This window comes from Saccoglossus kowalevskii, chromosome 5, assembly GCF_978046115.1.
Source record: "Saccoglossus kowalevskii chromosome 5, keSacKowa6.1, whole genome shotgun sequence".
Lineage (NCBI taxonomy): Eukaryota > Metazoa > Hemichordata > Enteropneusta > Harrimaniidae > Saccoglossus > Saccoglossus kowalevskii.
This window is the reverse complement of record NC_140645.1, coordinates 4,029,015-4,048,789: the sequence shown is the minus strand read 5'-3', so window position 1 is coordinate 4,048,789 and position 19,775 is coordinate 4,029,015. Positions and strand designations below refer to the sequence as shown.

General features: G+C 43.4%; 1 non-coding gene and 73 pseudogenes across 1 annotated transcript; all 74 read left to right on the top strand.

Annotated features, from left to right (window-relative positions):
* Positions 1-33: 33 nt before the first annotated feature.
* On the top strand, positions 34-153 carry LOC146743378 (5S ribosomal RNA; annotated as a pseudogene).
* A 97-nt stretch (positions 154-250) lies between these two features.
* LOC146743377 (5S ribosomal RNA) lies at positions 251-370 on the top strand (annotated as a pseudogene).
* Positions 371-677: 307 nt separating this feature from the next.
* On the top strand, positions 678-797 carry LOC146743376 (5S ribosomal RNA; annotated as a pseudogene).
* Positions 798-893: 96 nt separating this feature from the next.
* LOC146743375 (5S ribosomal RNA) lies at positions 894-1,013 on the top strand (annotated as a pseudogene).
* Positions 1,014-1,295: 282 nt separating this feature from the next.
* Positions 1,296-1,415, top strand: LOC146743374 (5S ribosomal RNA; annotated as a pseudogene).
* Positions 1,416-1,510: 95 nt separating this feature from the next.
* LOC146743373 (5S ribosomal RNA) lies at positions 1,511-1,630 on the top strand (annotated as a pseudogene).
* A 96-nt stretch (positions 1,631-1,726) lies between these two features.
* Positions 1,727-1,846, top strand: LOC146743372 (5S ribosomal RNA; annotated as a pseudogene).
* A 96-nt stretch (positions 1,847-1,942) lies between these two features.
* Positions 1,943-2,062, top strand: LOC146743371 (5S ribosomal RNA; annotated as a pseudogene).
* A 312-nt stretch (positions 2,063-2,374) lies between these two features.
* On the top strand, positions 2,375-2,494 carry LOC146743370 (5S ribosomal RNA; annotated as a pseudogene).
* A 96-nt stretch (positions 2,495-2,590) lies between these two features.
* LOC146743369 (5S ribosomal RNA) lies at positions 2,591-2,710 on the top strand (annotated as a pseudogene).
* A 96-nt stretch (positions 2,711-2,806) lies between these two features.
* LOC146743368 (5S ribosomal RNA) lies at positions 2,807-2,926 on the top strand (annotated as a pseudogene).
* Positions 2,927-3,022: 96 nt separating this feature from the next.
* On the top strand, positions 3,023-3,142 carry LOC146743367 (5S ribosomal RNA; annotated as a pseudogene).
* Positions 3,143-3,238: 96 nt separating this feature from the next.
* On the top strand, positions 3,239-3,358 carry LOC146743366 (5S ribosomal RNA; annotated as a pseudogene).
* A 95-nt stretch (positions 3,359-3,453) lies between these two features.
* On the top strand, positions 3,454-3,573 carry LOC146743365 (5S ribosomal RNA; annotated as a pseudogene).
* A 742-nt stretch (positions 3,574-4,315) lies between these two features.
* On the top strand, positions 4,316-4,435 carry LOC146743364 (5S ribosomal RNA; annotated as a pseudogene).
* Positions 4,436-4,531: 96 nt separating this feature from the next.
* On the top strand, positions 4,532-4,651 carry LOC146743363 (5S ribosomal RNA; annotated as a pseudogene).
* Positions 4,652-4,747: 96 nt separating this feature from the next.
* LOC146743362 (5S ribosomal RNA) lies at positions 4,748-4,866 on the top strand (annotated as a pseudogene).
* Positions 4,867-4,960: 94 nt separating this feature from the next.
* LOC146743361 (5S ribosomal RNA) lies at positions 4,961-5,080 on the top strand (annotated as a pseudogene).
* Positions 5,081-5,176: 96 nt separating this feature from the next.
* On the top strand, positions 5,177-5,296 carry LOC146743360 (5S ribosomal RNA; annotated as a pseudogene).
* A 96-nt stretch (positions 5,297-5,392) lies between these two features.
* Positions 5,393-5,512, top strand: LOC146743359 (5S ribosomal RNA; annotated as a pseudogene).
* Positions 5,513-5,608: 96 nt separating this feature from the next.
* LOC146743358 (5S ribosomal RNA) lies at positions 5,609-5,728 on the top strand (annotated as a pseudogene).
* A 96-nt stretch (positions 5,729-5,824) lies between these two features.
* On the top strand, positions 5,825-5,944 carry LOC146743357 (5S ribosomal RNA; annotated as a pseudogene).
* A 312-nt stretch (positions 5,945-6,256) lies between these two features.
* LOC146743356 (5S ribosomal RNA) lies at positions 6,257-6,376 on the top strand (annotated as a pseudogene).
* A 312-nt stretch (positions 6,377-6,688) lies between these two features.
* LOC146743355 (5S ribosomal RNA) lies at positions 6,689-6,808 on the top strand (annotated as a pseudogene).
* A 96-nt stretch (positions 6,809-6,904) lies between these two features.
* LOC146743354 (5S ribosomal RNA) lies at positions 6,905-7,024 on the top strand (annotated as a pseudogene).
* Positions 7,025-7,120: 96 nt separating this feature from the next.
* LOC146743353 (5S ribosomal RNA) lies at positions 7,121-7,240 on the top strand (annotated as a pseudogene).
* A 96-nt stretch (positions 7,241-7,336) lies between these two features.
* On the top strand, positions 7,337-7,456 carry LOC146743352 (5S ribosomal RNA; annotated as a pseudogene).
* A 96-nt stretch (positions 7,457-7,552) lies between these two features.
* Positions 7,553-7,672, top strand: LOC146743351 (5S ribosomal RNA; annotated as a pseudogene).
* A 97-nt stretch (positions 7,673-7,769) lies between these two features.
* LOC146743350 (5S ribosomal RNA) lies at positions 7,770-7,889 on the top strand (annotated as a pseudogene).
* Positions 7,890-7,985: 96 nt separating this feature from the next.
* On the top strand, positions 7,986-8,105 carry LOC146743349 (5S ribosomal RNA; annotated as a pseudogene).
* Positions 8,106-8,201: 96 nt separating this feature from the next.
* Positions 8,202-8,321, top strand: LOC146743348 (5S ribosomal RNA; annotated as a pseudogene).
* Positions 8,322-8,417: 96 nt separating this feature from the next.
* Positions 8,418-8,537, top strand: LOC146743347 (5S ribosomal RNA; annotated as a pseudogene).
* A 96-nt stretch (positions 8,538-8,633) lies between these two features.
* Positions 8,634-8,753, top strand: LOC146743346 (5S ribosomal RNA; annotated as a pseudogene).
* Positions 8,754-8,849: 96 nt separating this feature from the next.
* On the top strand, positions 8,850-8,969 carry LOC146743345 (5S ribosomal RNA; annotated as a pseudogene).
* Positions 8,970-9,063: 94 nt separating this feature from the next.
* Positions 9,064-9,183, top strand: LOC146743344 (5S ribosomal RNA; annotated as a pseudogene).
* Positions 9,184-9,279: 96 nt separating this feature from the next.
* LOC146743343 (5S ribosomal RNA) lies at positions 9,280-9,399 on the top strand (annotated as a pseudogene).
* A 96-nt stretch (positions 9,400-9,495) lies between these two features.
* Positions 9,496-9,615, top strand: LOC146743342 (5S ribosomal RNA; annotated as a pseudogene).
* A 96-nt stretch (positions 9,616-9,711) lies between these two features.
* On the top strand, positions 9,712-9,831 carry LOC146743341 (5S ribosomal RNA; annotated as a pseudogene).
* A 97-nt stretch (positions 9,832-9,928) lies between these two features.
* LOC146743340 (5S ribosomal RNA) lies at positions 9,929-10,048 on the top strand (annotated as a pseudogene).
* A 96-nt stretch (positions 10,049-10,144) lies between these two features.
* On the top strand, positions 10,145-10,264 carry LOC146743339 (5S ribosomal RNA; annotated as a pseudogene).
* A 96-nt stretch (positions 10,265-10,360) lies between these two features.
* Positions 10,361-10,480, top strand: LOC146743338 (5S ribosomal RNA; annotated as a pseudogene).
* Positions 10,481-10,574: 94 nt separating this feature from the next.
* LOC146743337 (5S ribosomal RNA) lies at positions 10,575-10,694 on the top strand (annotated as a pseudogene).
* Positions 10,695-10,790: 96 nt separating this feature from the next.
* LOC146743336 (5S ribosomal RNA) lies at positions 10,791-10,910 on the top strand (annotated as a pseudogene).
* Positions 10,911-11,006: 96 nt separating this feature from the next.
* Positions 11,007-11,126, top strand: LOC146743335 (5S ribosomal RNA; annotated as a pseudogene).
* A 96-nt stretch (positions 11,127-11,222) lies between these two features.
* Positions 11,223-11,342, top strand: LOC146743334 (5S ribosomal RNA; annotated as a pseudogene).
* Positions 11,343-11,440: 98 nt separating this feature from the next.
* LOC146743333 (5S ribosomal RNA) lies at positions 11,441-11,560 on the top strand. The gene has a single exon (XR_014929638.1). It is a non-coding gene; the product is annotated as a 5S ribosomal RNA (ribosomal RNA).
* Positions 11,561-11,656: 96 nt separating this feature from the next.
* On the top strand, positions 11,657-11,776 carry LOC146743332 (5S ribosomal RNA; annotated as a pseudogene).
* Positions 11,777-12,301: 525 nt separating this feature from the next.
* Positions 12,302-12,421, top strand: LOC146743331 (5S ribosomal RNA; annotated as a pseudogene).
* Positions 12,422-12,517: 96 nt separating this feature from the next.
* LOC146743330 (5S ribosomal RNA) lies at positions 12,518-12,637 on the top strand (annotated as a pseudogene).
* A 312-nt stretch (positions 12,638-12,949) lies between these two features.
* On the top strand, positions 12,950-13,069 carry LOC146743329 (5S ribosomal RNA; annotated as a pseudogene).
* A 96-nt stretch (positions 13,070-13,165) lies between these two features.
* Positions 13,166-13,285, top strand: LOC146743328 (5S ribosomal RNA; annotated as a pseudogene).
* Positions 13,286-13,381: 96 nt separating this feature from the next.
* Positions 13,382-13,501, top strand: LOC146743327 (5S ribosomal RNA; annotated as a pseudogene).
* A 95-nt stretch (positions 13,502-13,596) lies between these two features.
* Positions 13,597-13,716, top strand: LOC146743326 (5S ribosomal RNA; annotated as a pseudogene).
* A 95-nt stretch (positions 13,717-13,811) lies between these two features.
* On the top strand, positions 13,812-13,931 carry LOC146743325 (5S ribosomal RNA; annotated as a pseudogene).
* Positions 13,932-14,027: 96 nt separating this feature from the next.
* LOC146743324 (5S ribosomal RNA) lies at positions 14,028-14,147 on the top strand (annotated as a pseudogene).
* A 96-nt stretch (positions 14,148-14,243) lies between these two features.
* On the top strand, positions 14,244-14,363 carry LOC146743323 (5S ribosomal RNA; annotated as a pseudogene).
* A 304-nt stretch (positions 14,364-14,667) lies between these two features.
* Positions 14,668-14,787, top strand: LOC146743322 (5S ribosomal RNA; annotated as a pseudogene).
* Positions 14,788-14,883: 96 nt separating this feature from the next.
* On the top strand, positions 14,884-15,003 carry LOC146743321 (5S ribosomal RNA; annotated as a pseudogene).
* A 96-nt stretch (positions 15,004-15,099) lies between these two features.
* Positions 15,100-15,219, top strand: LOC146743320 (5S ribosomal RNA; annotated as a pseudogene).
* A 96-nt stretch (positions 15,220-15,315) lies between these two features.
* Positions 15,316-15,435, top strand: LOC146743319 (5S ribosomal RNA; annotated as a pseudogene).
* Positions 15,436-15,531: 96 nt separating this feature from the next.
* Positions 15,532-15,651, top strand: LOC146743318 (5S ribosomal RNA; annotated as a pseudogene).
* A 96-nt stretch (positions 15,652-15,747) lies between these two features.
* Positions 15,748-15,867, top strand: LOC146743317 (5S ribosomal RNA; annotated as a pseudogene).
* A 96-nt stretch (positions 15,868-15,963) lies between these two features.
* Positions 15,964-16,083, top strand: LOC146743316 (5S ribosomal RNA; annotated as a pseudogene).
* A 311-nt stretch (positions 16,084-16,394) lies between these two features.
* On the top strand, positions 16,395-16,514 carry LOC146743315 (5S ribosomal RNA; annotated as a pseudogene).
* A 311-nt stretch (positions 16,515-16,825) lies between these two features.
* LOC146743314 (5S ribosomal RNA) lies at positions 16,826-16,945 on the top strand (annotated as a pseudogene).
* Positions 16,946-17,041: 96 nt separating this feature from the next.
* Positions 17,042-17,161, top strand: LOC146743313 (5S ribosomal RNA; annotated as a pseudogene).
* A 96-nt stretch (positions 17,162-17,257) lies between these two features.
* LOC146743312 (5S ribosomal RNA) lies at positions 17,258-17,377 on the top strand (annotated as a pseudogene).
* A 96-nt stretch (positions 17,378-17,473) lies between these two features.
* Positions 17,474-17,593, top strand: LOC146743311 (5S ribosomal RNA; annotated as a pseudogene).
* Positions 17,594-18,121: 528 nt separating this feature from the next.
* Positions 18,122-18,241, top strand: LOC146743310 (5S ribosomal RNA; annotated as a pseudogene).
* A 266-nt stretch (positions 18,242-18,507) lies between these two features.
* On the top strand, positions 18,508-18,627 carry LOC146743309 (5S ribosomal RNA; annotated as a pseudogene).
* A 95-nt stretch (positions 18,628-18,722) lies between these two features.
* LOC146743308 (5S ribosomal RNA) lies at positions 18,723-18,842 on the top strand (annotated as a pseudogene).
* Positions 18,843-19,153: 311 nt separating this feature from the next.
* Positions 19,154-19,273, top strand: LOC146743307 (5S ribosomal RNA; annotated as a pseudogene).
* Positions 19,274-19,369: 96 nt separating this feature from the next.
* Positions 19,370-19,489, top strand: LOC146743306 (5S ribosomal RNA; annotated as a pseudogene).
* Positions 19,490-19,585: 96 nt separating this feature from the next.
* Positions 19,586-19,705, top strand: LOC146743305 (5S ribosomal RNA; annotated as a pseudogene).
* The last annotated feature ends 70 nt before the right edge of the window (positions 19,706-19,775 follow it).

Sequence of the window (19,775 nt, the reverse complement as noted above, 5' to 3'; positions counted from 1 at the left end):
CATTAAATGACATACAATTCGGACGAATATTCAGCCTACTGCCTAACCATTGCTGAATACACCAGTTCACGTCCGATCACTGAAGTTAATCTGCATCGTGCATGGTTAGTACTTGCATGGGAGACTGGCTGAGAATACCACGTGCAGTAGGCTCATCAACATTTTTATTCCACATTACATACTAACATTTTCCCATGTTTTTTTTGCCTAGCCGAAGCAATAAATGACATCCAATGGCAACGAATATTCAGCATACTGCCAAACCAATGCAGAATACACCAGTTCACGTCCGATCACTGAAGTTAAGCTGCATCGGGCGTGGTTAGTACTTGCAAGGGAGACTGGCTGGGAATACCACTTGCATTAGGCTCATCAACATTTTTATTCCACCGTACATACTAACTTTTTCCCGGGATTTTTTTGCCTAGCCGAAGTATTAAATTACATCCAATTCCGACGAATATTCAGCCTACTGCCAAACCATTGCAGAGTACACCAGTTCACGTCCGATCACTGAAGTTAAAGACGTGGTTAGTACTTGCATGGGATACCGGCTGAGAAAACCGCATGCAGTACGCTCATCAACATTTTTATTCCGCCGTACATACTAACTTTTTCGCGGGATTTTTTGCATAGCCGAAGCATATTAAACGACATCCAATTCCGACGAATATTCAGCCAACTGCCAAACCATAGCAGAATACACCAGTTCTCGTCCGATCACTGAAGTTAAGCTGCATTGGGCGTGGTTAGTACTTGCATGGGAGACCGGCTGGGAATACCACGTGCAGTAAGCTCATCAACATTTTTATTCCACATTACATACTAACATTTTCCCATAATTTTTTACCTAGCCGAAGCAATAAATGACCTCCAATTGCAAAGAATATTCAGCATACAGCCAAACCAATGCAGAATACACCAGTTCTCGTCATATTACTGAAGTTAATCTGCATCGGGCGTGGTTAGTACTTGCATGGGAGACCGGCTGGGAATACCACGTGCAGTAGGCTCATCGACATTTTTATTCCACATTACATACTAACATTTTCCCATGTTTTTTTGCCTAGCCGAAGCAATAAATGACATCCAATTGCAACGAATATTCAGCCTACTGCCAAACCAATGCAGAATACACCAGTTCACGTCCGATCAGTACTTGCAAGGGAGATCGGCTGGAATACCACGTGCATTAGGCTCATCAACATTTTTATTCCACCGTACATACTAACTTTTTCCCGGGATTTTTTGCGCAGCCGAAGTTTTAAATTACATCCAATTCCGACGAATATTCAGCCTACTGGCAACCTATTGCAGAATACACCAGTTCTCGTCTGATCACTGAAGTTAAGCTGCATCGGGCGTGGTTAGTACTTGCATGGGAGACCGTCTGGGAATACCACGTGCAGTAGGCTCATCAACATTTTTATTCCACATTACATACTAACTTTTACCTATGATTTTTTCCTAGCCGTAGGATTAAATGACATCCAATTCCGATGTATATTCAGCCTACTGCCAAACCATTGCAGAATACACCAGTTCTCGTCTGATCACTGAAGTTAAGCTGCATCGGGCGTGGTTAGTACTTGCATGGGAGACCGGCTGAGAATACCATGTGCAGTAGGCTCACCAACATTTTTATTCCACCGTACATACTAACTTTTTTCCAAGATTTTTTGCCTAGCCGAAGCATTAAATGACATCCAATTGCGACGAATATTCAGCCTACTGCCAAACCATTGCAGAATACACCAGTTGTCGTCCGATCACTGAAGTTAAGCTGCATAGGGCGTGGTTAGTACTTGCATGGTAGAACGGCTGGGAATACCACGTGCAGTAGGCTCATCAATATTTTTATTCCACCGTACATACTAACTTTTTCCCGGGATTTTTTGCCTAGCCGAAGCATTAAACGACATCCAATTCCGACGAATATTCAGCCTACTGCCAACCCATTGCAGAATACACCAGTTCTCGTCCGATCACTGAAGTTAAGTTGCATCGGGCGTGGTTTGTACTTGCATGGGAGACCGGCTGGGAATACCACGTGCAGTAGGCTCATCAACATTTTTATTCCACATTACATACTAACATTTTCCCATGATTTTTTGCCTAAATGAAGCATTAAATGACATACAATACGGACGAATATTCAGCCTACAGCCAAACCATTGCAGATTACACAAGTTCTCGTCTGATCACTGCAGTTAACCTGCATCAGGCGTGGTTAGTACTTGCATGGGAGACTGGCTGGGAATACCACGTGCAGTTGGCTGATGAACATTTTTATTCCACCGTACATACTAACTTTTTCCTATGATTTTTTGCCGAACCATAGCATTAAATGACATTCAATTCCGACGAATATTCAGCCTACTGCCAAACCATTGCAGATTACACCAGTTCTTGTCTGATCACTGCAGTTAACCTGCATCGGGCGTGGTTAGTACTTGCATGGGAGACCGGCTGGGAATACCACGTGCAGTTGGCTGATGAACATTTTTATTCCACCGTACATACTAACTATTTTCCATGATTTTTTGCCTAGCCAAAGCATTAAATGGCATACAATTTCAACGAACATTCAGCATACTGCCAAACCAATGCAGAATACACCAGTTCTCATCCGATCACTGAAGTTAATCTGCATCGGGCGTGGTTAGTATTTGCATGGGAGACCGGCTGGGAATACCACGTGCAGTAGGCTCATCAACATTTTAATTCCACATTACATACTAACATTTTCCCATAATTGTTTACCTAGCCGAAGCAATAAATGACATCCAATTGCAAAGAATATTCAGCCTACAGCCAAACCAATGCAGAATACACCAGTTCTCGTCTGATCACTGAAGTTAATCTGCATCGGGCATGGTTAGTACTTGCATGGGAGACTGGCTGGGAATACCACGTGCAGTAGGCTCATCAACATTTTTATTCCACATTACATACCAACATTTTCCCATGTTTTTTTGCCTAGCCGAAGCAATAAATGACATCCAATTGCAACGAATATTCAGCCTACTGCCAAACCAATGTAGAATACACCAGTTCACGTCCGATTACAGATGTTAAGCTGCATCGGGCGTGGTTAGTACTTGCATGGGAGACCGGCTGGGAATACCACGTGCAGTAGGCTCATCAACATTTTTATTCCACCGTACATACTAACTTTTTCCAGAGATTTTTTGCCAAGCCGAAGTATTAAATTAAATCCAATTCTGACGAATACTCAGCCTACTGTCAAACTATTGCAGAACACACCAGTTCTCGTCCGGTCACTGAAGTTAAGCTGCATCGGGCATGGTTAGTACTTGCATGGGAGACCGGCTGGGAATACCACGTGCAGTAGGCTCATCAACATTTTTATTCCACATTACATACTAACTTTTTCCTATGATTTTTTCCTAGCCATAGCATGAAATGACATCCAATTCCGACGTATATTCAGCCTACTGCCAAACCATTGCAGAATACACCAGTTCTCGTCTGATCACTAAAGTTAAGCTGCATCGGGCGTGGTTAGTACTTGCATGGGAGACCGGCTAACAATACCATGTGCAGTAGGCTCATCAACATTTTTATTCCACCATACATACTAACTTTTTTCCATGATTTTTTGCCTAGCCGAAGCATTAAATGACATCCAATTGCGACGAATATTCAGCCTACTGCCAAACCATTGCCGAATACACCAGTTCTCGTCGGATCACTGAAGTTAAGCTGCATCGGGCGTGGTTAGTACTTGCATGGTATAACGGCTGGGAATTCCATGTGCACTAGGCTCATCAACATATTTATTCCACAGAACATACTAACTTTTTCCCGGGATTTTTTGCCTAGCCGAAGTATTAAATTACATCCAATTCCGACGAATATTCAGCCTACTGACAAACAATTGCAGAACACACCAGTTCTCGTCCGATCACTGAAGTTAAGCCCACTGGACGTGGTTAGTTCTTGCATGGGGGACCGGCTGAGAATACCACAAGCAGTAAGCTCATCAACAGTTTTATTCCACATTACATACTAACTTTTTCCTATGATTCTTTGCCGAGCTATAGCATTAAATGACATTCAATTCGGACGAATATTCAGCCTACTGCCAAACCATTGCACAATACACAAGTTCACGTCCGATCACTGCAGTTAAGCCCACCGGACGTGATTAGTACTTGCATGGGAGACCGGCTGAGAATACCACAAGCAGTAGGCTCATCAACATTTTTATTCTCCCGTACATACTAACTTTTTTCCGCGATTTTTTGTCTAGCCGAAGCAATAAATGACCTCCAATTGCAACGAATATTCAGCCTACTGCCAAACCAATGCAGAATACACCAGTTCACGTCTGATTAATGAAGTTAAGCTGCATAGGGCGTGGTTTGTACTTGCAAGGGAGTCCGGCTGGGAATACCACGTGCATTAGGCTCATCAACATTTTTATTCCACCGTACATACTAACTTTTTCCCGGGATTTTTTGCCTTGCCGAAGTATTAAATTACATCCAATTCTGACGAATATTCAACCGAATTACAAACCATTGCAGAATACACCAGTTCTCGTCCGATCACTGAAGTTAAGCTGCATTGGGCGTGGTTAGTACTTGCATGGGAGACCGGCTGAGAATACCATGTGCAGTAGGCTCATCAACATTTTTATTCCACCGTACATACTAACTTTTTTCCATGATTTTTTGCCTAGCCGAAGCATTAAATGACATCCAATTGCGACGAATATTCAGCCTACTGCCAAACTAATGCAGAATACACCAGTTCTCGTCCGATCACTGAAGTTAAGCCCACCGGACGTGGTTAGTACTTGCATGGGAGACCGGCTGGGAATACCACGTGCAGTAGGCTTATCAACATTTTTATTCCACCGTACATACCATATTTCCCGGGATTTGTTGCCTAGCCGAAGTAATAAATTACATCCAATTCCGACGAATATTCAGCCTACTGCCAAACCATTGCAGAATACACCAGTTCTCGTCCGATCGCTGAAGTTAAGCTGCATCGGGCGTGGTTAGTACTTGCGTGGGAGACCGGCTGGGAATACCACCTGCAGTAGGCTAATGAACATTTTTATTCCACCGTACATACTAACCTTTTTCCATGATTTTTTGCATAGCCGAAGCATTTAATGACATCTAATTGCTAAGAATATTCAGCCTACTGCCAAACCAATGCAGAATACACCAGTTCTCGTCCGATCACTGAAGTTAATCTGCATCGGGCATGCTTAGTAATTGCATGGGAGACCGGCTGGGAATACCACGTGCAGTAGGCTTATCAACATTTTTATTCCACCGTACATACCAACTTTTCCCCGGGATTTGTTGTCTGGCCGAAGTATTAAATTACATCCAATTTCGACGAATATTCAGCCTACTGCCAAACCATTGCAGAATACACCAGTTCTCGTCCGATCACTGAAGCAAAGCCGCATCGGGCGTGGTTAGTACTTGCACGGGAGACCGGCTGGGAATACCACCTGCAGTAGGCTAATGAACATTTTTATTCCACCGTACATACTAACCTTTTTCCATGATTTTTTCCATAGCCGAAGCATTTAATGACATCTAATTGCTAAGAATATTCAGCCTACTGCCAAACCAATGCAGAATACACCAGTTCTCGTCCGATCACTGAAGTTAATCTGCATCGGGCATGCTTAGTAATTGCATGGGAGACCGGCTGGGAATACCACGTGCAGTAGGCTTATCAACATTTTTATTCCACCGTACATACCAACTTTTCCCCTGGATTTGTTGCCTGGCCGAAGTATTAAATTACATCCAATTTCGACGAATATTCAGCCTACTGCCAAACCATTGCAGAATACACCAGTTCTCGTCCGATCACTGAAGCAAAGCCGCATCGGGCGTGGTTAGTACTTGCACGGGAGACCGGCTGGGAATACCTCGTGCAGTAGGCTCATCAACATTTTTATTCCACATTACATGCTAACTTTTTCCCATGATTTTTTGCCTAGACAAAGCATTAAATGACATACAATTAGGACGAATATTCAGCCTACTGCCAAACCATTGCAGAATACACCAGTTCTTGTTCAATCACTGAAGTTAAGCTGCATCGAGCGTGGTTAGTAATTGCATGGGAGACCAGCTGGGAATACCACGTGCATTAGGCTCATCAACATTTTTATTCCACCGTACATACTAGCTTTTTCCCGGGATTTTTTGCCTAGCCGAAGTATTAAGTTACATCCAATTCCGACGAATATTCAGCCTACTGCCAAACCATTGCAGAATACACCAGTTCTCGTCCGATCACTGAAGTTAATCTGCATCGGGCATGCTTAGTAATTGCATGGGAGACCGGCTGGGAATACCACGTGCAGTAGGCTTATCAACATTTTTATTCCACCGTACATACCAATTTTTCCCCGGGATTTGTTGCCTAGCTGAAGTATTAAATTACATCCAATTCCGAAGAATATTCCGTCTACTGCCAAACCATTGCAAATTACACCAGTTCTCGTCCGATCGCTGAAGTTAAGCTGCATCGAGCGTGGTTAGTAATTGCATGGGAGACCAGCTGGGAATACCACGTGAATTAGGCTAATCAACATTTTTATTCCACCGTACATACTAGCTTTTTCCCGGGATTTTTTGCCTAGCCGAAGTATTAAGTTACATCCAATTCCGACGAATATTCAGCCTACTGCCAAACCATTGCAGAATACACCCGTTCTCGTCCTATCACTGAAGTTAAGCTGCATCGGGCGTGGTTAGTACTTGGATGTGAGACCGGCTGGGAATACCACGTGCAGTACGCTCATCAACATTTTTATTCCACCGTACATACCAACTTTTCCCCGGGATTTGTTGCCTAGCTGAAGTATTAAATTACATCCAATTCCGAAGAATATTCCGTCTACTGCCAAACCATTGCAAATTACACCAGTTCTCGTCCGATTGCTGAAGTTAAGCTGCATTGGGCGTGGTTAGTACTTGCATGGGAGACCTGCTGGGAATACCACGTGCAGTAGGCTTATCAATATTTTTATTCCACCGTACATGCTATCTTTTTCCCGTGAATTTTTGCCTAGCTGAAGCATTAATTGAAATCCAATTCCGACAAATAATCAGCCTACTGCCAAACCATTGCAGAATACACCAGTTCTCGTCCGATCACTGAAGCTAAGCCGCATCGGGCGTGGTTAGTACTTGCACGGGAGACCGGCTGTGAATACCTCGTGCAGTAGGCTCATCAACATTTTTATTCCACATTACATGCTAACTTTTTTCCATGATTTTTTGCCTAGACGAAGCATTAAATGACATACAATTAGGATGAATATTCAGCCTACTGCCAAACCATTGCAGAATACACCAGTTCTCGTCCGATCACTGAAGTTAAGCTGCATCGGGCGTGGTTAGTACTTGGATGTGAGACAGGCTGGGAATACCACGTGCAGTACGCTCATCAACATTATAATTCCACCGTACATACCAACTTTTTCCCGGGATTTGTTGCCTAGCCGAAGTATTAAATTACATCCAATTCCGACGAATATTCAGTCTACTGCCAAACCATTGCAGAATACACCAGTTCTCGTCCGATCACTGAAGTTAATCTGCATCGGGCATGGTTAGTAATTGAATGGGAGACCGGCTGGGAATACCACGTGCAGTAGGCTTATCAATACTTTTATTCCACCTGTACATACCAACTTTTTCCCGTGATTTTTTGCCTAGCCGAAGCATTAATTGAAATCCAATTCCGACAAATATTCAGCCTACTGCCAAACCATTGCAGAATACACCAGTTCTCGTCCGATCACTGAAGCTAAGCCGCATCGGGCGTGGTTAGTACTTGCACGAGAGACCGGCTGGGAATACCTCGTGCAGTAGGCTCATCAACATTTTTATTCCACATTACATGCTAACTTTTTCCAATGATTTTTTGCCTAGACGAAGCATTAAATGACATACAATTCGGTTGAATATTCAGCCTACTGCCTAACCATTGCAGAATACACCAGTTCTCGTCCGATCACTGAAGTTAAGCTGCATCGGGCGTGGTTAGTACTTGCATGGGAGACCGGCTGGGAATACCACGTGCAGTAGGCTGATGAACATTTTTAGTCCACATTACATACTAACTTTTTCCCATGATTTTTTGCCTAGACGAAGCATTAAATGACATCCAATTGCGACGAATATTCAGCCTACTGCCAAACCAATGCAGAATACACAAGTTCTCGTCTGATCATTGAAGTTAATCTGCATAGGGCATGGTTAGTACTTGCATGGGAGACCGGCTGGGAATACCACGTGCAGTAGGCTTATCAACATTTTTATTCCACCGTACATACCAACTTTTTCCCGTGATTTTTTGCCTAGCCGAAGCATTAATTGAAATCCAATTCCGACAAATATTCAGCCTACTGCCAAACCATTGCAGAATACACCAGTTCTCGTCCGATCACTGAAGCTAAGCCGCATCGGGCGTGGTTAGTACTTGCACGAGAGACCGGCTGGGAATACCTCGTGCAGTAGGCTCATCAACATTTTTATTCCACATTACATGCTAACTTTTTCCAATGATTTTTTGCCTAGACGAAGCATTAAATGACATACAATTCGGTTGAATATTCAGCCTACTGCCTAACCATTGCAGAATACACCAGTTCTCGTCCGATCACTGAAGTTAAGCTGCATCGGGCGTGGTTAGTACTTGCATGGGAGACCGGCTGGGAATACCACGTGCAGTAGGCTGATGAACATTTTTAGTCCACATTACATACTAACTTTTTCCCATGATTTTTTGCCTAGACGAAGCATTAAATGACATCCAATTGCGACGAATATTCAGCCTACTGCCAAACCAATGCAGAATACACAAGTTCTCGTCTGATCATTGAAGTTAATCTGCATAGGGCATGGTTAGTACTTGCATGGGAGACCGGCTGGGAATACCACGTGCAGTAGGCTTATCAACATTTTTATTCCACCGTACATACCATATTTCCCGGGATTTGTTGCCTAGCCGAAGTAAAAAATTACATCCAATTCCGACGAATGTTCAGCCTACTGCCAAATCATTGCAGAATACACCAGTTCTCGTCCGATCACTGAAGTTAAGCTGCATCGGGCGTGGTTAGTACTTGCGTGGGTGATCGGCTGGGAAAACCATCTGCAGTAGGCTCATGAACATTTTTATTCCACCGTACATACTAACTTTTTTCCATGATTTTTTGCCTAGCCGAAGTATTAAATTACATCCAATTCCGAGGAATATTCAGCCTACTGCCAAACCAATGCAGAGTACACCAGTTCTCGTCCGATCACTGAAGTTAATCTGCATCGGGCATGGTTAGTACTTGCATGGGAGACCGGCTGGGAATACCACATGCTGTAGGCTCATCAACATTTTTATTCTCCCGTACATACTAACTTTTTTCCGCGATTTTTTGTCTAGCCGAAGCAATAAATGACCTCCAATTGCAAAGAATATTCAGCCTACAGCCAAACCAATGCAGAATACACCAGTTCTCGTCCGATCACGGAAGTTAATCTGCATTGGGCGTGGTTAATACTTGCATGGGAGACCGGCTGGGAATACCACGTGCAGTACGCTCATCAACATTATAATTCCACCGTACATACCAACTTTTTCCCGGGATTTGTTGCCTAGCCGAAGTATTAAATTACATCCAATTCCGACGAATATTCAGTCTACTGCCAAACCATTGCAGAATACACCAGTTCTCGTCCGATCACTGAAGTTAATCTGCATCGGGCATGGTTAGTAATTGAATGGGAGACCGGCTGGGAATACCACGTGCAGTAGGCTTATCAATACTTTTATTCCACCTGTACATACCAACTTTTTCCCGTGATTTTTTGCCTAGCCGAAGCATTAATTGAAATCCAATTCCGACAAATATTCAGCCTACTGCCAAACCATTGCAGAATACACCAGTTCTCGTCCGATCACTGAAGCTAAGCCGCATCGGGCGTGGTTAGTACTTGCACGAGAGACCGGCTGGGAATACCTCGTGCAGTAGGCTCATCAACATTTTTATTCCACATTACATGCTAACTTTTTCCAATGATTTTTTGCCTAGACGAAGCATTAAATGACATACAATTCGGTTGAATATTCAGCCTACTGCCTAACCATTGCAGAATACACCAGTTCTCGTCCGATCACTGAAGTTAAGCTGCATCGGGCGTGGTTAGTACTTGCATGGGAGACCGGCTGGGAATACCACGTGCAGTAGGCTGATGAACATTTTTAGTCCACATTACATACTAACTTTTTCCCATGATTTTTTGCCTAGACGAAGCATTAAATGACATCCAATTGCGACGAATATTCAGCCTACTGCCAAACCAATGCAGAATACACAAGTTCTCGTCTGATCATTGAAGTTAATCTGCATAGGGCATGGTTAGTACTTGCATGGGAGACCGGCTGGGAATACCACGTGCAGTAGGCTTATCAACATTTTTATTCCACCGTACATACCATATTTCCCGGGATTTGTTGCCTAGCCGAAGTAAAAAATTACATCCAATTCCGACGAATGTTCAGCCTACTGCCAAATCATTGCAGAATACACCAGTTCTCGTCCGATCACTGAAGTTAAGCTGCATCGGGCGTGGTTAGTACTTGCGTGGGTGATCGGCTGGGAAAACCATCTGCAGTAGGCTCATGAACATTTTTATTCCACCGTACATACTAACTTTTTTCCATGATTTTTTGCCTAGCCGAAGTATTAAATTACATCCAATTCCGAGGAATATTCAGCCTACTGCCAAACCAATGCAGAGTACACCAGTTCTCGTCCGATCACTGAAGTTAATCTGCATCGGGCATGGTTAGTACTTGCATGGGAGACCGGCTGGGAATACCACATGCTGTAGGCTCATCAACATTTTTATTCTCCCGTACATACTAACTTTTTTCCGCGATTTTTTGTCTAGCCGAAGCAATAAATGACCTCCAATTGCAAAGAATATTCAGCCTACAGCCAAACCAATGCAGAATACACCAGTTCTCGTCCGATCACGGAAGTTAATCTGCATTGGGCGTGGTTAATACTTGCATGGGAGACCGGCTGGGAATACCACGTGCAGTAGGCTCATCAACATTTTTATTCCACATTACGTACTAACATTTTCCCATGTTTTTTTGCCTAGCCGAAGCAATAAATGACATCCAATTGCAACGAATATTCAGCCTACTGCCAAACCAATGCAGAATACACCAGTTCACGTCTGATTACTGAAGTTAAGCTGCATCGGGCGTGGTTTGTACTTGCAAGGGAGACCGGCTGGGAATACCACGTGCATTAGGCTCATCAACATTTTTATTCTCCCGTACATACTAACTTTTTCGCGGGATTTTTTGCATAGCCGAAGCATTTTAAACGACATCCAATTCCGACAAATATTCAGCCTACTGCCAAACCATTGCAGAATACACCAGTTCTCGTCCGATCACTGAAGTTAAGCTGCATCGGGCGTGGTTAGTACTTGCATGGGAGACCGGCTGGGAATACCACGTGCAGTAGGCTCATCAACATTTTTATTCCACATTACATACTAACATTTTCCCATAATTTTTTACCTAGCCGAAGCAATAAATGACCTCCAATTGCAAAGAATATTCAGCATACAGCCAAACCAATGCAGAATACACCAGTTCTCGTCATATCACTGAAGATAATCTGCATTGGGCGTGGTTAGTACTTGCATGGGAGACCGGCTGGGAATACCACGTGCAGTAGGCTCATCGACATTATTATTCCACATTACATACTAACATTTTCCCATGTTTTTTGCCTAGCCGAAGCAATAAATGACATCCAATTGCAACGAATATTCAGCCTACTGTCAAACCAATGCAGAATACACCAGTTCACGTCCGATCAGTGAAGTTAAGCTGCATCGGGCGTGGTTAGTACTTGCAAGGGAGACCGGCTGGAATACACACGTGCATTAGGCTCATCAACATTTTTATTCCATCGTACATACTAACTTTTTCCCGGGATTTTTTGCCTAGCCGAAGTTTTAAATTACATCCAATTCCGAAGAATATTCACCCTACTGACAAACCATTGCAGAATACACCAGTTCTCGTCCGATCATTGAAGTTAAGCCCACCAGACGCGGTTAGTACTTGCATGGGAGACCGGCTGGGAATACCATGTGCAGTAGGCTCATCAACATTTTTATTCCACATTACATACTAACTTTTACCTATGATTTTTTCCTAGCCGTAGGATTAAATGACATCCAATTCCGATGTATATTCAGCCTACTGCCAAACCATTGCAGAATACACCAGTTGTCGTCCGATCACTGAAGTTAAGCTGCATAGGGCGTGGTTAGTACTTGCATGGTAGAACGGCTGGGAATACCACGTGCAGTAGGCTCATCAATATTTTTATTCCACCGTACATACTAACTTTTTCCCGGGATTTTTTGCCTAGCCGAAGCATTAAACGACATCCAATTCCGACGAATATTCAGCCTACTGCCAACCCATTGCAGAATACACCAGTTCTCGTCTGATCACTGAAGTTAAGTTGCATCGGGCGTGGTTTGTACTTGCATGGGAGACCGGCTGGGAATACCACGTGCAGTAGGCTCATCAATATTTTTATTCCACATTACATACTAACATTTTCCCATGATTTTTTGCATAAATGAAGCATTAAATGACATACAATACGGACGAATATTCAGCCTACAGCCAAACCATTGCAGAACACACTAGTTCTCGTCATATCAATGAAGTTAAGCTACATCGGGCGTGGTGAGTACTTGCATGGTAGACCGGCTGGGAATACCACGTGCAGTAGGCTCATCAACATTTTTATTCCACATTACATACTAACTTTTTCCTATGATTTTTTGCCGAACCATAGCATTAAATGACATTCAATTCCGACGAATATTCAGCCTTCTGCCAAACCATTGCAGAATACACCAGTTCTCGTCCGATCACTGCAGTTAACCTGCATCGGGCGTGGTTAGTACTTGCATGGGAGACCGGCTGGGAATACTACGCGCAGTTGGCTGATGAACATTTTTATTCCACCGTACATACTAACTATTTTCCATGATTTTTTGCCTAGCCAAAGCATTAAATGGCATACAATTGCAACGAACATTCAGCATACTGCCAAACCAATGCAGAATACACCAGTTCTCATCCGATCACTGAAGTTAATCTGCATTGGGCGTGGTTAGTACTTGCATGGGAGACCGGCTGGGAATACCGCATGCAGTAGGCTCATCAACATTTTTATTCCACCGCACATACTAACTTTTTCGAGGGATTTTTTGCATAGCCGAAGCATTAAACGACATCCAATTCCGACGAATATTCAGCCTACTGGCAACTCATTGCAGAATACACCAGTTCTTGTCCGATCACTGAAGTTAAGCTGCATCGGGCGTGGTTAGTACTTGCATGGGAGACCGGCTGGGAATACCATGTGCAGTAGGCTCATCAACATTTTTATTCCACATTACATACTAACTTTTACCTATGATTTTTTCCTAGCCGTAGGATTAAATGACATCCAATTCCGATGTATATTTAGCCTACTGCCAAACCATTGCAGAATACATCAGTTCTCGTCCGATCACTGAATTTAAGCTGCATCGGGCGTGGTTAGTACTTGCATGGGAGACCGGCTGAAAATACCATGTGCAGTAGGCTCACCAACATTTTTATTCCACCGTACATACTAACTTTTTTCCATGATTTTTCCCTAGCCGTAGGATTAAATGACATCCAATTCCGATGAATATTCAGCCTACTGCCAAACCATTGCAGAATACACCAGTTCTCGTCCGATCACTGAAGTTAAGCTGCATCGGGCGTGGTTAGTACTTGCATGGGAGACCGGCTGAGAATACCATGTGCAGTAGGCTCACCACCATTTTTATTCCACCGTACATACTAACTTTTTTCCATGATTTTTTGCCTAGCCGAAGCATTAAATGACATCCAATTGCGAAGAATATTCAGCCTACTGCCAAACCATTGCAGAATACACCAGTTGTCGTCCGATCACTGAAGTTAAGCTGCATAGGGCGTGGTTAGTACTTGCATGGTAGAACGGCTGGGAATACCACGTGCAGTAGGCTCATCAATATTTTTATTCCACCGTACATACTAACTTTTTCCCGGGATTTTTTGACTAGCCGAAGCATTAAACGACATCCAATTCCGACGAATATTCAGCCTACTGCCAACCCATTGCAGAATACACCAGTTCTCGTCCGATCACTGAAGTTAAGTTGCATCGGGCGTGGTTTGTACTTGCATGGGAGACCGGCTAGGAATACCACGTGCAGTAGGCTCATCAACATTTTTATTCCACATTACATACTAACATTTTCCCATGATTTTTTGCCTAAATGAAGCATTAAATGACATACAATACGGACGAATATTCAGCCTACAGCCAAACCATTGCAGAACACACTAGTTCTCGTCATATCAATGAAGTTAAGCTACATCGGGCGTGGTGAGTACTTGCATGGCTGGGAATACCACGTGCAGTAGGCTCATCAACATTTTTATTCCACATTACATACTAACTTTTTCCTATGATTTTTTGCCGAACCATAGCATTAAATGACATTCAATTCCGACGAATATTCAGCCTACTGCCAAACCATTGCAGAATACACCAGTTCTCGTCCGATCACTGCAGTTAACCTGCATCGGGCGTGGTTAGTACTTGCATGGGAGACCGGCTGGGAATACCACGTGCAGTTGGCTGATGAACATTTTTATTCCACCGTACATACTAAATATTTTCCATGATTTTTTGTCTAGCCAAAGCATTAAATGGCATACAATTGCAACGAACATTCAGCATACTGCCAAACCAATGCAGAATACACCAGTTCTCATCCGATCACTGAAGTTAATCTGCATTGGGCGTGGTTAGTACTTGCATGGGAGATCGGCTGGGAATACCACGTGCAGTAGGCTCATCAACATTTTAATTCCACATTACATACTAACATTTTCCCATAATTGTTTACCTAGCCGAAGCAATAAATGACATCCAATTGCAAAAAATATTCAGCCTGCAGCCAAACCAATGCAGAATACACCAGTTCTCGTCTGATCACTGAAGTTAATCTGCATCGGGCATGGTTAGTACTTGCATGGGAGACTGGCTGGGAATACCACGTGCAGTAGGCTCATCAACATTTTTATTCCACATTACATACTAACATTTTCCCATGTTTTTTTGCCTAGCCGAAGCAATAAATGACATCCAATTGCAACGAAAATTCAGCCTACTGCCAAACCAATGTAGAATACACCAGTTCACGTCCAATTACAGAAGTTAAGCTGCATCGGGCGTGGTTAGTACTTGCATGGGAGACTGGCTGGGAATACCATGTGCAGTAGGCTCATCAACATTTTTATTCCACCGTACATACTAACTTTTTCCCGGGATTTTTTGCCAAGCCGAAGTATTAAATTAAATCCAATTCTGACGATTACTCAGCCTACTGTCAAACTATTGCAGAATACACCAGTTCTCGTCCGGTCACTGAAGTTAAGCTGCATCGGGCGTGGTTAGTACTTGCATGGGAGACCGGCTGGGAATACCACGTGCAGTAGGCTCATCAACATTTTTATTCCACATTACATACTAACTTTTTCCTATGATTTTTTTCCTAGCCATAGCATTAAATGACATCCAATTCCGACGTATATTCAGCCTACTGCCAAACCATTGCAGAATACACCAGTTCTCGTCCGATTACTAAAGTTAAGCTGCATCGGGCGTGGTTAGTACTTGCATGGGAGACCGGCTAACAATACCATGTGCAGTAGGCTCATCAACATTTTTATTACACCATACATACTAACTTTTTTTCATGATTTTTTGCCTAGCCGAAGCATTAAATGACATCCAATTGCGACGAATATTCAGCCTACTGCCAAACCATTGCCGAATACACCAGTTCTCGTCCGATCACTGAAGTTAAGCTGCATTGGGCGTGGTTAGTACTTGCATGGTATAACGGCTGGGAATACCATGTGCACTAGGCTCATCAACATTTTTATTCCACAGAACATACTAACTTTTTCCCGGGATTTTTTGCCTAGCCGAAGTATTAAATTACATCCAATTCCGACGAATATTCAGCCTACTGACAAACAATTGCAGAACACACCAGTTCTCGTCCGATCACTGAAGTTAAGCCCACCGGACGTGGTTAGTACTTGCATGGGAGACCGGCTGAGAATACCACAAGCAGTAGGCTCATCAACATTTTTATTCCACCGTACATACTAACTTTTTCGCGGGATTTTTTGCATAGCCGACGCATTAAACGACATCCAATTCCGAAGAATATTCAGCCTACTGCCAACCCATTGCAGAATACACCAGTTCTCGTCCGATCACTGAAGTTAAGCTGCATCGGGCGTGGTTAGTACTTGCATGGTAGACCGGCTGGGAATACCACGTGCAGTAGGCTCATCAACAGTTTTATTCCACATTACATACTAACTTTTTCCTATGATTTTTTGCCGAGCCATAGCATTAAATGACGTTCAATTCCGACGAATATTCAGCCTACTGCCAAACCATTGCACAATACACAAGTTCTCGTCCGATCACTGCAGTTAAGCCCACCGGACGTGGTTAGTACTTGCATGGGAGACCGGCTGAGAATACCACAAGCAGTAGGCTCATCAACATTTTTATTCCACCGTACATACTAACTTTTTCGCGGGATTTTTTGCATAGCCGAAGCATTAAACGACATCCAATTCCGACGAATATTCAGCCTACTGCCAACCCATTGCAGAATACACCAGTTCTCGTCCGATCACTGAAGCTAAGCTGCATCGGGCGTGGGTGGTACTTGCATGGGAGACCGGCTGGGAATACCACGTGCTGTAGGCTCATCAACATTTTTATTCTCCCGTACATACTAAATTTTTTCTGCGATTTTTTGTCTAGCCGAAGCGCTAAACGACATCCAATTTCGACGAATATTCAGCCTACTGCCAAATCATTGCAGAGTACACCAGTTCTCATCCGATCACTGAAGCTAAGCTGCATCGGGCGTGGTTAGTACTTGCATGGGAGACCGACTGAGAATAGCACAAGCAGTAGGCTCATCAACATTTTTATTCCACCTTACATACTAACTTTTTCGCGGGATTTTTTGCATAGCCGAAGCATTAAACGACATCCAATTCCGACGAATATTCAGCCTACTGCCAACCCATTGCAGAATACACCAGTTCTCGTCCGATCACTGAAGTTAAGCTGCATCGGGCGTGGTTAGTACTTGCATGGTAGACCGGCTGGGAATACCACGCTCAGTAGGCTCATCATCATTTTTATTCCACCGTACATACTAACTTTTTCGCGGGATTTTTTGCATAGCCGAAGCATTAAACGATATCCAATTCCGACGAATATTCAGCCTACTGCCAACCCAATGTAGAATACACTAGTTCTCGTCCGATCACTGAAGCTAAGCTGCATCGGGCGTGGTTAGTACTTGCATGGGAGACCGGCTGGGAATACCACATGCTGTAGGCTCATCAATATTTTTATTCTCCCGTACATACTAACTTTTTTCCGCGATTTTTTGTCTAGCCGAAGCAATAAATGACCTCCAATTGCAAAGAATATTCAGTATACAGCCAAACCAATGCAGAATACACCAGTTCTCGTCCGATCACTGAAGTTAATCTCCATCGGGCGTGGTTAATACTTGCAAGGGAGACCGGCTGGGAATACCACGTCCATTAGGCTCATCAACATTTTTATTCCACATTACATACTAACTTTTTCCCGGGATTTTTTGCCTAGCCGAAGTATTAAATTACATCCAATTCCTACGAATATTCAACCGAATGACAAACCATTGCAGAATACACCAGTTCTCGTCCGATCACTGAAGTTAAGCTGCATTGGGCGTGGTTAGTACTTGCATGCGAGACCGGCTGAGAATACCATGTGCAGTAGGCTCATCAACATGTTTATTCCACCGTACATACTAACTTTTTTCCATGATTTTTTGCCTAGCCGAAGCATTAAATGACATCCAATTGCGACGAATATTCTGGCTCCTGCCAAACCAATGCAGAGTACACCAGTTCTCGTCCGATCACTGAAGTTAATCTGCCTCGGACATGGTTAGTACTTGCATGGGAGACCGGCTGGGAATACCACGTGCAGTAGGCTCATCAACATTTTTATTCCACATTACATACTAACATTTTCCTATGATTTTTTTTCTAGCCGTAGTATTAAATGACATCCAATTCCGACGTATATTCAGCCTACTGCCAAACCATTGCAGAATACACCTGTTCTCGTACGATCATTGAAGTTAAGCCCACGTGCAGTAGGCTTATCAACATTATTATTCCACCGTACATACTAACTTTTTTCCATGATTTTTTGCCTAGCCGAAGCATTAAATGACATCCAATTGCAAAGAATATTCAGCCTACAGCCAAACCAATGCAGAATACACCAGTTCTCGTCTGATCACTGAAGTTAATCTGCATTGGACGTGGTTAGTACTTGCATGGGAGACCGGCTGAGAATACCACAAGCAGTAGGCTCATCAACATTTTATTCCACCGTACATACTAACATTTTCGCGGGATTTTTTGCATAGCCGAAGCATTAAACGACATCCAATACCGACGAATATTCAGCCTACTGCCAACCCATTGCAGAATACACCAGTTCTCGTCCGATCACTGAAGCTAAGCTGCATCAGGCGTGGTTAGTACATGCATGGGAGACCGGCTGGGAATACCACGTGCAGTAGGCTCATCGACATTTTTATTCCACATTACATACTAACATTTTCCCATGATTTTTTGCCTTGCCGAAGTATTAAATTACATCCAATTCCGACGAATATTCAGCCTACTGACAAACCATTGCAGAATACACCAGTTCTCGTCCGATCACTGAAGTTAAGCCCACCGGACATGGATAGTACTTGCATGGGAGACCGGCTGAGAATACCACAAGCAGTACTCTCATCATCATTTTTATTCCACCGTACATACTAAATTTTTCGCGGGATTTGTTGCATAGCCGAAGCATTAAACGACATCCAATTCCGACGAATATTCAGCCTACTGCCAACCCATTGCAGAATACACTAGTTCTCGTCCGATCACTGAAGCTAAGCTGCATCGGGCGTGGTTAGTACTTGCATGTGAGACCGGCTGGGAATACCACGTGCTGTAGGCTCATCAACATTTTTATTCTCCCGTACATACTAACTTTTTTCCGCGATTTTTTGTCTAGCCGAAGCGCTAAACGACATCCAATTTCGACGAATATTCAGCCTACTGCCAAACCATTGCAGAGTACACCAGTTCTCGTCCGATCACTGAAGCAAAGCTGCATCGCTCGTGGTTAGTACTTGCATGGAAGACCGGATGGGAATACCACGTGCAGTTGGCTGTTGAACATTTTTATTCCACCATACATACTAACTATTTTCCATGAATTTTTGCCTAGCCGAAGCAATAAATGACCTCCAATTGCAAAGAATATTCAGCCTACAGCCAAACCAATGCAGAATACACCAGTTCTTGTCTGATCACTGAAGTTAATCTGCATCGGGCGTGGTTAGTACTTGCATGGGAGACCGGCTGGGAATACCACGTGCAGTAGGCTCATCAACATTTTTATTCCACATTACATACTTACATTTTCCCATGTTTTTTTGCCTTGCCGAAGCAATAAA